At 36.5% G+C, this 14762-nt stretch overlaps 1 protein-coding gene across 7 annotated transcripts in view; it reads left to right on the top strand.

Moving 5' to 3' along the window:
• Positions 1-6077: 6077 nt before the first annotated feature.
• The window catches only part of akt3a (v-akt murine thymoma viral oncogene homolog 3a), a 98184-nt gene continuing 89499 nt past the window's right edge, over positions 6078-14762 (top strand). Inside the window, exons 1-3 of one of the 7 annotated variants that reach the window (XM_077237310.1) lie at positions 6084-6253; positions 6344-6463; positions 14255-14292. The gene's annotated coding sequence lies outside the window, so the exon portion shown is untranslated. Of the gene's footprint in view, positions 6464-12524; positions 12600-14254; positions 14293-14762 lie in introns of those variants that run through there. The other 6 variants (XM_077237309.1, XM_077237313.1, XM_077237311.1 and 3 more) reach the window with 6 other exon arrangements.

The following is a 14762-nucleotide window of genomic DNA, read 5'->3' as shown; positions in this document are numbered from 1 at the left end:
CCTTGAAGGTGAGCCAAAACAAACATTCTTCAAGATGTGAAGAAAAGAAAATAGGGAAGCTATGTCATCCAGTTGTTGTTATGCAAATACAGTCTGCGCTTCCAGATGTGTATTTTTCAGCCCCTTGTCCCCTGTGAAGGCGTGTTGGGCCCTCAGGGAATGTAAAAACCAATATAATCGCTAAACTTATTTGAGTCCAGCTGTTCCCAGTTGTGCTAATCCTGAGGAAGAACTTAGCACAGTGAGTAAAACAAATTTAATATGACAAACAGTCCATGCAAGAGAAATAGAAATAACATCACTATTTAAAGATTTGTCATAACATCAAACAAATGAATCACTGTATTAAATATACTTGTATTAAAATTTAAAGTCTTCAGTTTGATTTTGCAAAGTACGTTGCCTTTAATATGGTCTATGCAGAATCATGAAGAACTTTAAGTTCCATTAACAAATACCATTAAACAACAAAGAGCCTATCTGAAAGTCAGCAATATTACAAAGAAAAACAATTCCACTACAAAATTCTGAGAGAATTTTGATAAATACATTTTGACCAACAACCAGTAACCAGTGTTGGCTAAGTTACTCTCAAAAAGTAATTGGATCTTGAGGAGCTAGTCTCAGCCTCAGTCGTCACACCCACAGACCATTGGCTGAATGTCTGTCTGATACACATGGCTCACAAATTTGGAATCACTTCAGGTGTTTCGAAGTCATCATCTGATTGGATGAATTCAACAGGATTTCCTGGAGAGAAGGTGCAATATTCTCTCTCGTACAGATATGACCTCGACATATGGCTTGGCTGCCAGTCTGAGAGCCTTGGCTGTGAGGGCGTTAGGTTGGATGGCACACTATGGTACCCTAGCATGCATCTGGAAAAGTAGGATGTGCAGGGGGTGTGGCATGGATGTAGTGTGTGGCACCTAGGGCTGTTTAGGGCACCGCTGGCATCATTACTATTTATCAAGCCCAGATGTCACACCCAAGTAACAGCTGCAGTGGCTGGGGGCAGTGAGAGACTGCCTTCCTCATCCAGCAGACCTGCCAGAGGCCAGCACATCCAACACAGTGCACAGCAGAGAGTCTTCCTAAGAGCCACTGCTTTACAAAATAAACACAGTTAAAGCTCTGTTAGAAAAATTATTGAGTCTTCCAGCAGTTGATATGTGCAGACATGGCTCTGTCATACACAGGAAATTGGCTCACATAAAAAACCTGGAGTAGTACTATACCCTCAGTTTGACCTATGTTTTAAATGAATATTCATGTTCACACCTGGGCTGTCCATCCTGCCAAAAAACGCAGGTCTTAAGCGTTGGTTTACTAATTGACCAACAGCAGTCAGCTAATAGCAAAAAAAAAAAAATACTTGTAAGAATCAAATCAAAAAGTTAGGTATCAAAAAGCATGAAAAAGAGGAAATATCAATTAATCAATTAATCAATTAATCAATTAATCAATTAATCAATTAATCAATTAATCAATTAATCAATTAATCAATCAATCAATTAATCAATTAATCAATTAATCAATCAATTTTGTATATTTTGTACACAGCGAAAATAGCCTGTATTTGACCGAAATTCAAGCAAGCTGACTAGATTAGGGATAGGCAACGTCGATCCTGGAGTGCCGCTGTCCTGCAGAGTTTAGCTCCAACCCTAATCAAACAAACCTGAACAAGCTAATCAATGTCTTCAGGATCAATAAGGCTAAAGGCAGGTGAGTTTATATCAGGGTTGGAGCTAAACTCTGCAGGACAGCGGCACTCCAGGATCGACATTGCCTATCCCTGACCTAGATAGTGCGGTGAATGTTTATAAATATATGGGATACTAAATATCATTTCGGAATTAATACGATTTTCTCAATAAATAGGCAAGAATAAGCCTGGTCTCCTCCATGATTCCTTTTCTTTCTGACAACAAAGCACTTGAATGCGATGTGCTCCTAAATTGAGTAAATTTCCAATAGCACGTGAAGGCAGCATTAGTTCCTGTGTGCCTTGGTTGGTCTTCTGTGTACTTATTTGTTTCCATAACAACCCATTGTGTTCACATGTGTCTTGTTTAGCTCCCTGTTTGGTCTATTTAAACCCTTAGTTCAGTTCTTTGTCTGGAATCTTTAATGTTTAAGGTTGGTTGTGTTAGTTCTCCTGTGGTTTTCTTCTATGCTTACAGTGCCTGTTTGTATTGTTTTTGTTTTTATTTGTCTAATAAAGACTGACTGCTGCACATAGATCTTCCACTTGCCTTTATTGGAACCAACCCATAACATCTTTGTTATTCACTATGGCATATACACTGGAATTTATCTTGGCCACATTTGAAATCTGCTCAGTGTGCATAAATGATACAGTTACGATACAATTATATAGCCTATAACATACAATATAGCCTTCACGTTACAATATACAATCCACTATTTAAAATTAATTTATTTCTATTTTCCCATCACTATAGGACTCAATCATAACGTTTCTCTGCTATGCTTTAATTAATTTTTTTGTGCATTGTAGCTAATGAAATATGTAAAGGAGAATTAGGAGAATTGACCTCAAGGTCAGTTGTCCTCTACTGCCTAGTTTATTTTACATAAAGATGCTGAGTTTATGCCAGAGGTTAAATCACTTGACCTGATTGATCCTTTGATTCAAAGGGCCTTTCTTTTTTATTTTTTCCAAAGAAATCATTGTTCCTCCCCACAAACTCTCTAAGATGCCCCGGCATAAGGGCTAAAACTGACCATTGATCGTTCTTTCACAAGATTAACACCTGAAAACACAATAAATGTTTTACCACATAGCCTACATATAAACACATGTCCCATATGGCTCCACCTGATCAGGGGAAGGTAATATGGGGATTTCCTATGCAATCCTCTTTTCTCACATGCACAGATACACATTCGCATTCACCCCTTTCCAGACGGGCAGCACAGACGTACATCCCCTCCCCCGTCCTAAGGTATAAGACCTCCGACAGCACTTTTACCTCACCTAATCGCTCCCCCTTCCCAGGCCCACTCAGTCCCCACCTCAAACTGACCCTTCCCAATGGACGAGAGGGCACTTTGCCAGCTGAACCCTGAGAAAGTTTTAGGACGACAGATAAACTCAGGAGATTTGTCCATAGCCACTTTCATGTGTGTCCACATCAGTGGTCGCTGGAGCCCCTCGTATGGGCCTGGATGGAGTGAGAGGCAGCTGTAGGCAGAGATGACACATGAGATCAGGCAGAGCAGCTGTAGCCACAGTCAAAGGTGTGCAGGACAGCTTTATCTGTTTCATATGGGGAAACATACGGCCAGAAATGTCCATTCTGGTTCACCTAACAGCATTCAAGTGGCTAATGTGGTCCCAGATTGATGGATGACAAGAAAAGCAGGATAGACCAACATTAAAGTGTTGATCTACAAACGGTTATCTATCTATCTATCTATCTATCTATCTATCTATCTATCTATCTATCTATCTATCTATCTATCTATCTATCTATCTATCTATCTATCTATCTATCAGAATGTGAAATAATAATACTTCAAAAATTAAATATGACAAAAGAGTAAAGGAATGTTTATGAGCATTTTCAGGCATGCTGACACCGTGACACGAAAAGTTTATTAATATTAAATATCAGCAAGTTTCTCACCTAGTTTCTTGGTGTAAGAGACTTTTTCAAGCAAACCCATGTGTATGCAGTGTCCCAAGTGTAGTGTGGAAACTATGGTCTCCCTTTGTAAGCATGGACAGCTGATGGAGGGACGGGGAGGGGGTGACTGCCAGGCCTGCTTTCCTGTGGGTTTTAACAGGCCTTTCCCCACCTGTGTCACAGCACAGGACTGTGGCCTTACCTCTGCTGTACCTCCGTCCGCCATCTGGAACAGTCCTCGTGGGCAGGGGGCTGAACTGAGGCCACAGCCTTGGGCCGACAACTCACAAAATAGCTTTATACGGAAATGCTGTGCACTTTGTCCAGTGGGATCAAGAAATAGTCCATTTCAGCGATGCCCAGGTGATACCTGACTGAGGACCACAGCAGCTGTGGTTAACATGTTATGCTTTGAAAAGTGCAGAGTTCTAATGAGAATTACCCTGGGTCCTTATGTATTTAATGAGAGAAAAAGAAATGAGACGGAAAACCTAAATTTAAGATTTTTTTTTTACAGTTTTTTTTTATTTGCTTTGGCACTATTTTCACAAGTAAGGTGTACATTTTCAAAACTCTTATTGCTAATATCACAACAGATCATCAAAAGTGTACTTTTTCAAACATTTGAGCATATTTTCAATTGTGTTAGAACAATACATAACATTTGTCTATTATTTAATCCAACTGATCTGTATGGTTAATCAATGAATCATTTAGTACACCTATATATTTCTATAGATATAGATTATAGATAGTTTCTATAGATATTGTTTGCAATATCCGATATGTATAACCAAATTTAATTAAAAATGTTTACATAAGTGATTTATAATAACCACCACTATGTTCAAAGTGTGTGCACACACATGTGTTTGTGTGTGTGTGTGTGTGTGTGTGTGTGTGTGTGAGAGAGAGAGAGAGAGAGAGAGAGAGAGAGAGAGAGAGAGAGAGAGAGAGAGAGAGAGAGAGAGAGTACAAAGGAGAGGAAAGTCAATGACTTCATAACATCAGATTGATCAGAGATGCATCAGAAGGGAGACTTTGAAAATGTTCACCTTACTTTTGAAAATAGTACCAAAGCGAATACATTTTTATTTAAAATCAGAAAATCATGCATATGCTATTTGACAGATATTTACATGATTTCAACTCACTTTATCCTTGAGGGCAATACTAAATAATAATAATACAAATAAAATATATTAAATATAGCCTACTTTATACAGTATTGGGGATTACTAAGCACCTTTAGAATTGTATTGTATTGTCATTTAGTGTTATGAACTGTCACCTTTATTTTCTCTAAGCTATTTTTCACAAACATATAAGGAGAATAATAAATAATTAAATACATAAATACATTAGATTAGAAACTTGTCCTCATAGCAACAAATTCATTCAATCTTCACAGTTTATGTGTTGCAGTTCCAACTCTGACCACAAGGCCGTAGTGGGAAGTGTTATGTGGAAAAGGGACATTTGTTTCAATAGGTCCAGAGTCCAGACACATGCAACTGTATGCATCAGATTTTAGCTCTACTTGTTTCAGCACAATAATAAAAGGCAGTTTATAGTTCTTGAATAGTTATTGAAATAACAATTATAATTTTCCTTAGTATCAGATGTATGGCTCACCTCAAAAAATAGCATAAAATACAAAAACATAAGTAGTACCAGGGTTTATCAATACAATTAATAGTCAACAGGATCTTTTTTATGTATCATTAAAATCTTAGCATTAGAACTTAGATATATCATTTTAATTTAGACTGATTTCCTAATAAACCATTCATTACGTTTCCTTGCACATGGACCTCTGATTAAGATCCATATTCAGATCAGTGTTATTAGTATTATTTATTTTCTATAGCTTAATATTATATTATTTGTCATGTAACATTTTGGATTTTCGTTTTTATTTTAAATTTCAGTTTAGGTTTTAGCAATTTTTTTAACTAAAGCGTTCGTAATTAGTTTTATCTAATATTTCTATTTAGCTTTACATCTATATTTATATCTAGGCCTATTTTACTTTTAGTTAACTTATTTCAGTTAGCTGCCAAGGCAACATTTATAATTTTATTTTCCATTCGATTCAGCATTTATTTCAATAAACGAAACGATTTTTATTAGTTTTTAGTTTCCTTAACAATAACATCGCTAATATATCTGCACAAGTTCAGTATCTAGCTCATTAATTAAATGGGCTTTTTAACATATTTGAGCATATCTAGAAATTTATATTCAGAAAGGCCCTTTATTTTATTATCTGATTGCTTACATTAATTCCCACGCCTTTTCCCAGATAAATTCCTGTTATTTCTAGGTTTCCCCTGACTGTGGGAATCTTGTTAATTCCAAAAGAATTCCCCTCCACTCAGAGCGCTACAGAAGAGGCGCATCTTCTCTAAACACAGCGGCTCTCGCGAGATTTCCTCGCGCCGCGCATCATCACACGCAGGAGCGTCTATGGAGCAGTGAGAGCGGGCGGGAGACGGACCAACCGAACCTGGCGCGGACTGTAGCTGGAGACACGGGGTGAGAGAGGGTAACCTGCCTGTGTCGTCGTTGTGGTGTGTCTGAGCGCGGTTCCCGGGGTAAGGAACTACTGCAGCCTGTCCATCATACAACCCCTCCTTTCGAGACAACACTCTAGTAGTGACCACTTGAGTCTGTGCTCTCTGTAGGCGTGCTTCTCCGATTATCCCATCCATCCATGCTCCATTCGAGCCTTTAAGGAGGACGCGCACGTACTCAGGGAGGGGAGGGAAGCCCACTGGTCTCCCTAAATACTACAGCAGCGCCAGGTAAAAAACCCGCTATGACTGTAATACGCATGTTAAATGCCACATTTGACGGAGCGCGTGGCTACCTGTGACGCAGCGTCGGTTCATTACAGCCTGGGAACATTCAGTTCATAAACAGTTGATGCTGCGGTGTGGAGGCTGTGAAGGAGGGGAATGAGCTTTGCTTATGGCCTAGCGTGTTTTACGCATAATTCTCACTTTTATCTACCGAGAAAATCCACATTCCACTGGCAAATTAATTTTTGTAAAGGAAATAGACTCGGCAAAACAGAATCTCTGTATAAGTCACGATTGACGAGCACTGCTATTCTTTTTAGTCAGCTTATTCATTGCTTTTGAGGTAACAGATTCGCAACTGACAGATCAAGACACTGACAATTGGCCAGAAGGTTAGCTGAGGTCGTGGTATTACACGAACTTCCACGAAGTCGAAATCCAATTTCCCTCATTGGCTTTAATGTTGATGTTTGTAGGCTATATGTCACGCCCTCTTGTTTACATAACATTGACACCTCCCTCAGACTCGAGAATATCTGTGAAGGACCATCTTGTGAGATTGTGCTGCTGCTGCTGCTTAACGTTACGTATTAGGCCTATTCCAAACACATTTAAGCAAGTCTTGCACTGCATTATACTGCTAATTTACTCATTAAGATAACCTGTATTTTATTGTTTGTGGCTGACCTGTCTGTCTCTGTTGGATTTGTAGTTTCAGTCTTATGTCACATCTTAGTGTCATTTGGCCTTATTTATCCTATTTAGGTGTACATGAATGCACCATCTAAGTTATGTCATTTAGATCAGAAAGGTTCAGGGTAGATGAAATCTCTGTTGGTGCAAGTTGAGATGAAATTACTGATTTACAAACAAAGCTTGGCGGCAACACTTCCGGATTCTTCAGACACCCTGAAACGAGCTGTTTAAGATTAGTTCTTCACTGAGATTGAGTTTAAAATTAACAAGAGTCCTGAGTGTGGTGTCGCATATTGCACATCTGCTGGCTGTTTTTATCTTTCACTTTTACATGAAACATTTTTCAGGTTTTAAAAGAGCTGTGTTACACATTTTAAGGGTGTGTATTCAACAACCTGTTACATATCCGACAGATTCAAATGCTCAATAAAGTGAAAACTGATCATATTTCTTTACGTTAACCACAAGTATCACTTTATAATTTAATTACAAACAGGTATTTACAAAGTTTGTTTGCTTGTCTGAAGAACCCAAAAGCACTGCTTGTTGTGCGGCATAACATTTCCATTTATACGTGCGTTGACTGAATCTTTGAATGCCCTGTGGAGCCTTATTAATGAAAGAATTATTTTTAAGAAAGTCTTTAAGTAGATTATATAAAACAAGAGCAAAAGACATTATTAAATTGACCTCACATTAAGTGCTCTCCAGCTCTATGGAGATCTAACGAGTAAAAGCACTCCTGAATAATGGCTGCAGAAGATTAGCAAAGGTCCTCAGAGTCCTCAGACATCCACATCCGCCAGTATTCATTCACAAATGTCTCGTTTCCTCTTCTTAGGTTTTAGATAGACCACAGTGTCTTCTCAGTTTCTGTTACAGTGTTTGCGGCTGCAGTATTGGTGTGTGACTGCAGAGAAATCTTTCATTATTCATGTCTCTCTCGTGGCAACATACAACACTTTCTTTTTACATACAAAGAAAACCTCATGGAGATGCTGAAGCTTTCAGTTACTTAAAACAAATGGGGTTTGTCTTGTGAATACAGTGATATACAGGACTGTCCACATCAATGTGATAATATTCCTGTGAATGGGGTGGCGGCATGCTGCTTGTTTTAAATACATGTTCAGATTAGGATATTTGTTGTGCTTAATAATTCTTGTGGTTCATCACAATCTTCGCACGTTAAAGTGCTGATGGTGCAAACCAAAACCACATTACGGATTTGCTCTTTACTTGCAGCCAAAAGAAGATTCATGAAAAATAATATTAGAAGGGCTTGTAAACAACTTATTTTGAACGACACTTTTGTTGGGGACTTGTGATGGGAGCTCACGGTTTTCCTTTGCTTCAGGGTAACATTAGCACCGATTACTGAAATTGAAAGTGTTGCTCGGAAAGGGCTGGATTTCACCTTCAGCGGTTCTTCTCTGATTACTTGAAGAGAAAATATCCATCAGTTGCAAACTCTTTCAGGGGACGTTAGAAACTTTGGAGGGTGTCAGTTTGTGTTCCAAGTATATATCTATCTTTACACCAGAATAATTTAAAGATGCAGTGCCTGGAGTTTTCTTGCACCTTTTCATAACATCATGAAATGCAGTTTGTCATCTGTAAGATTTTTTAAAACGTTTTTTGAAATAAGTTCTGCTCACCAAGGCTGAATTTATGTGATCAAGAATACAGTAAAACAGTACTATTGTGAAATATTAGTACAATTTCAAGTTAATTTTCTGTTTTATTATAATTGATTTTTTTGATCATTACTCTAATTTGATGCTCAAGAAACATTTCTTATTATTAATGTTATAAACAGTTGTGGTGCTTAATATTTTTGTGAAAACTGACAGTTTTTTCATTATTCTTTGGCTAAAGTAAAAGTTCAAAGGAACAGCATTTATTTTAAATAAAAGTATTTGTAACATTTGCCATGCCTTTACTGTCAATTTTGATCAATTTAATGTGTCATTCCTGAATGAAAAATGTAATTATTTTAACTGAATTTAATTAAATTCTTAAAAAAAATATGTATGAGTGTATATATATATATATATATATATATATATATATATATATATATATATATATATATATATATATAATGTATATATATTTCACCACAGGAGTCCATCTGTTACCATAAGCAGTCACGTTGTTCTTTTTCTAACTATTTAGGATGATTCTACCATGCAAATGTGGGATTATTTTCCTTTTCCAAGTGGTTCATTAAACTAATGGTTATTGTGACAATGCAATCGAGAATAGTTCGATGTAAATAAAATGTAGATTCTGCCTTGAAGGCTTGTGGCGGATGTTTAGATGTTGCTCCATGGCACTCTGAGAATGATTGATGCTGCGTGTCTGTATTTGTCTGGGCTCACCAGGAGAGCTCCTCCTTCTCAGGCCTGCTCAGGAATTAAATGATTATCTCAAGGGTGCTCCCCTCATTTGTATGGAAAAATTGTATTTGGTGTGGCAGCTTCGGGACATCCCCAGATATTGCTGCGGCGATAGGCTTGCAGATGCTTGGCTGCGACAGTGACGCAGTGGAATTGTGTGTCTTGTCACTCAAAGGGAGCAAAAGGAAAAGAGAGTTTGTGCTGCTGCCAGAATAAACGATGTTGAGGATTGGTTTGTAAAGTAGAATATCCCAACAGACCCATTGAAAATGACAATGGTCCTCCACAGTGACTAAAAAATTATCGTGATTTTAACGGTAAAAGATGTAAAAATGCTACAGTGCAAAACTGTTAATTGGTTAACAGAAAGTTTCCTTACTATATATGGTAAATAACTGTGATAGATCTAAGGGTAAATTTAATATAATTTTACTATAAAATAAAGTAAAATTTACAGTTTTTGAAAGTGAAAAAGAACAACTCATTGTATAATTTAAAGTGAAAAAACGTAAATTGACATTCCCACAATTCCCTGCGTGACACTTCACATTTGATGTATTTTTGTTGAAATAACTGTTTCTTCTTAGTTTTCTTAGTTCTTTTCTAATCAGTTATGTACATTAGGGTTTTATGTTACATTTAATGTTGTTAAATTAATGTTTATTGCATTTTTAAAATTTCATGTGTGTAACCATGATGGCGTTTAATGCTTGTGCGAATGAGACTGTGCAGCTTCTATATAATAGTATTAACTTTCTTGTTGAAGATTGCTTGTGATGAGCTTTGATTTATCATGTGTCTCTCATCACTGCTGTGATGATTGTTGGTTGTCAGTGTATTACAATGGTACAAAACAGATATTAATTCTTCAATAGGTTGGTAAATTAACATTATAGCAGATAATGAAAATACGGTTTATTACTGTAAATTTTAAGTTAAGTCTGTAAAACCAATAACGTTAATACCGTATTTTTGACGGTAAAGTTCTGGTAACCACAGCTGCCGTTTTTTTTCCGTAAAAACAACGGGATTTTTTTTTTACTGTGTGGCGTTTAGTGTCTTTTTCTGCATTTGGACATTTTATAGCCTCTGTGGCAACTTGGTGCAGACTTGTAGATTAAGTTTGTGGATTGTTCTGGATTTCCCAGGTTAAAGTGTTATTTTACCCTAAAATGAAAATGCTGTCATAAATTACTCACCCTCATGTCGTTCCAAACCCGTAAGACTTTAGTTCATCTTTGGAACACATTTTTAATAAAATCTGAGCCAGTTCTTTACTCCCCATTGACAGCTACACAACTACCATTTTGACGCTTCAAAGTTCATAAAGAATCCATAAAGAGTTGAGTGGTTTAGTCCAGATTTTCTAAAGAGACACAATCGCATATAATGAACAGATTGAATTTAGCCTTTTATTCACATATAAACATTAATCAGCGAACGTGAACACAAGCTCAACGGATCTTGCTTGACTCGCAAGAACAAACCTCTTGTGGAAGCTCAAACGTGCTGTAACAGACGAGAATGAACCTCATTGGCTTTCGCGAACATGCTTGAGCTTCTATTTATCATAACTGGTGTGTGCACACTCCGTTAATGAATGTTTATATGTGAATAAAAGCCTAAATTTAATTGTTCAGCGTATTAAGCGATTGTGTCTCTTCAGAAAATTTGGACTAAACCGCTCAATTCATATGCATTAGTTTTACGATCTTTAAGAACTTTTTTTAAGCGTCGAAAGTGGTTGCGTAGCTGTCAATGGAGGGAAAGAAATTGTTCATATCGTATTACAAATATCTTAATTTGTGTTCTGAAGATGAAAGTCTTACGGGTTTTGGAATGACACGAGTGTGAGTAAATGACAAAATGCTAACTCTTTAAATGAGCATCACTGCATTCTATATCAGACCTTTTATATATCTCTTAATATCTTAAAAGAAATATTTATCCCTCCAATGAAGGCTGCATTTCATACATTTCCTGTGGCCCAATCAAACAGATATGGTCTACTCCATAATAATAGTAGAACTGGTTCTTGAAGTCTCATTTACATCAGTGCTTCATGGGAAGGGGTTGGAAGGGATTGCTGATGAGTGAGGATATTCGACTAGTGAGTTGAATAATTTTTAGTGATGGTTTTTAAATGGAGAAACAATTGTCAAATAATTGAGAGATTTATGTTGTACTTTAACAACACATCTCATTTTGTCTCTTAATTAGTTTGATTTACAGCACCACCACTAAAATCATCAAGGATGTGCTTGCTACATATTCACCTCCTTCAAAAGAATATTCTAAGACATTTGCTGCTCACTTCAGATTGCCTGCTGTTAGCAGTGTTTCCGTTGTTATTCATACTATAGGACTGGGCGATATGGCCAAAATATCATATTTCGTTATTTTCTGGCTAAATTGCGATATACAATATATATCTCGCTACTTTCTACGTTTTTCTGTTTGGATAAAGAAAATCTGTACTTATTTAAAAAAATGTTATTTCACATCCTGCTTAATGATATCCAAACAATGTTGATATTGAAGGATGTGGGAACAAATAGGGAATGTAATTTACTATGCAATATATTACGTGCAAAAAGGTGTTTAAAATCACATTACATTCTAACATTTTAACATTACAATCTAAAAACAAAAATAATGCTTTTGTTTTTAAAATGACTAAAGGCTAAACTAAAAATGAAAATAAAAACAAAAGCACAAACTAATTATATTAGACTGCATTTGATTAACCCATAATGGTCACTTTCATAAAAATATACTTGTAGGTTTAAAATTCCACATATGGCACATTTATTGTCTCCAACAACAAATATTTTAGCAATATGTATATTTTAGTCGGTCAATTATTGCTCTACTATTGTATTGTGCGCCCTCTGTTTGGAGCATGCGCGGCGGCGCTCGTTCACGGAAGATTGAATATTAGCGGAGATTCACTTGCAGAGTGCTAGTCCTCTCTTGACAGTGAAATGGACATATTTGTTTGACTTTCTAACATTTACAGATGGAGAATATACCTGTGAAATGTAAGTTAAGCATTGAGGAAAGCACCACGTCTCAAACGCATTAAACAGTGCAAGTAGGCTATTTATCTGTCAGTCTGCAACCGTATCTGTCAGAGAATCTGACAGGGCAAACTACTTTAAACTTGTTAACTATATCTTACCAGTTATTTTGAAGCGCTTAATATAAGCTTGTGTCATGTTGTGTCAAAAATTTTTCAATATATTGTACAAACTCGATATACCGCCTAGCCCTATGCATAACCTACAGGTTTATTGGTAAGCTATTGAGGTGAGATTAAAGCACGGTAAAAAGGACTTGTTCTTTATCGTTTGGTAGGCTACTCACTCTTGAGTGTCTTGTAGGAAAACTAATCAGACAGATGACTGCAAAATAGTTGCAGTGTAAAAAGATTCAAACTGCAGAACGCCGTGAACTAAATATTGTCGTGACTGTTTTTGTAATCGTTTGTAGAAAACGTATGTTCTCTAAACTTGTAGTTGTAATGACACTGACTCAGGGCTTCTAGTATATCATTGCTTAATCTTCTCAGATCTCAAGGTAGGTTGGAAAGGTTTAAACATTACGTTAAAAATAATCTATTTCTCTAAAGAGAAAATGAATGGGATTTTTACTTACAAAGTTGTAATGTTGTGGCAAGTGGTGTCTTCCAGGGCTGTGTGACTCACGTACAGGGTTTCACTGAAATCTCTTTGGACCTTGAATCACATACTCTCCTTACAATGCTAACAGCAGATTAAGGTTATTGCTAAATGCACACAACCAGAATTATCAGTTGGTACTATGAATACTCTGTCCTCAATAGGCCAAATATTCCTAAATATTCTATAATTATAATATAAAAATGATAAATATTCCTTGCCTGGTCCACATTTTTTTTGCTGTAAAGTATTTATATTATAAGTTAGCCCTGCAGGCGTTGTCATTTGTTGGCCCTGTGACATTAAGGACACTGCCATGGTCTTCATATCTATAGGGGCTGCAGTGTATCCAATAGTTCCAATGCCCTCTTTCATTGCTGTATATCCAAAAGTCTGGGACAAAACATGATTTGTTAATTTGTCTTTCTGTTATAGAGGACACAACACTGCATCACAATTGTGCAATTAGATTTCTGTTTATCCCGCTCCACACTCAGTGGTGACAAACGTGTTCAGTGATTTCTTACTTTGTTTTCTTAGTTAGAGGATGGTTGTCATGTGTTTCTCCAGTTTCTGAGTTCAGTTAAAAGCTCATGGTTTTCCTCTTTTCCTCTTTGGCTCACTCTGAGCTCATCTGTTTAGCTGTTGGAGGTTTACTCTGTTTGTTCTCCTAAAAGGCTGACTTCCCTTTTCTCTACTCGCACACATTTGAATGCTTGGATTTGACACGTATGATTGCTTCTGCAAAAACGAAACATTTTGATTAACTGTACGTTAGCATTTTAAAGGTAAGGGAATATAGACCAATATCTCCTCAGAAATCCCATATTTCATGCAGTAGATTTATTTTATTGGCTTCTCTGTCAGAGGGACATATTTTGCTTGGTTGTATATAGGTAAAATGCACATCTGCATGAAACTATTTGATGTGTTTGAGACTGCGTTTGGACATTTTAGGGCTAATTTGTGGTATTCACATTATAATTGTAGTTCTTTGTTCCTTCTGTTTTAAACAGAAAATGCATCTGTGGATATCTCCCTATCTTGGATGATAGTAAGTGTTGGCATTTTGCCACATTTATCAGTCTTGCATTTTTAAGTCTTTTTCCTCATTCTAAAAATCATTAAGCTATCACCGTCAAGCTATCATTCATTAAGAATCATTAAGCTATTCAATCTGATATTAGATCTGATATAAATGTCAGTCGTAACTCATTAGCAAGCAACTTCTTGACTCTTTCCCTGCCAGCGTATTTTTTTAAAGGCATTTTTTTTACATTTTCACAAAATTTCATGGCCCCCAAAATATTTAGTTGTATGTGAACATGCAATCCATCAAAATTATTTTATATTATTTATATATTCTTTTAAAAAAAAAATTTAATTCTAGCATCATCCCTTCTTTTTTTAATCAACACCTGAATGTGGGTAAGTTTCATTACAAAAAACAACATTTTGAACAAAAAGTTGAAAAAATCAATTCTGCTTCTTTTTCTGTACTCTTTCAGAGTTGCATAATACTAC

This window comes from Siphateles boraxobius, unplaced genomic scaffold, assembly GCF_051911475.1.
Source record: "Siphateles boraxobius isolate OS27281-9 unplaced genomic scaffold, OSU_SipBor_1 20, whole genome shotgun sequence".
Lineage (NCBI taxonomy): Eukaryota > Metazoa > Chordata > Actinopteri > Cypriniformes > Leuciscidae > Siphateles > Siphateles boraxobius.
This window is presented reverse-complemented; position numbering and strand designations above follow the sequence as displayed.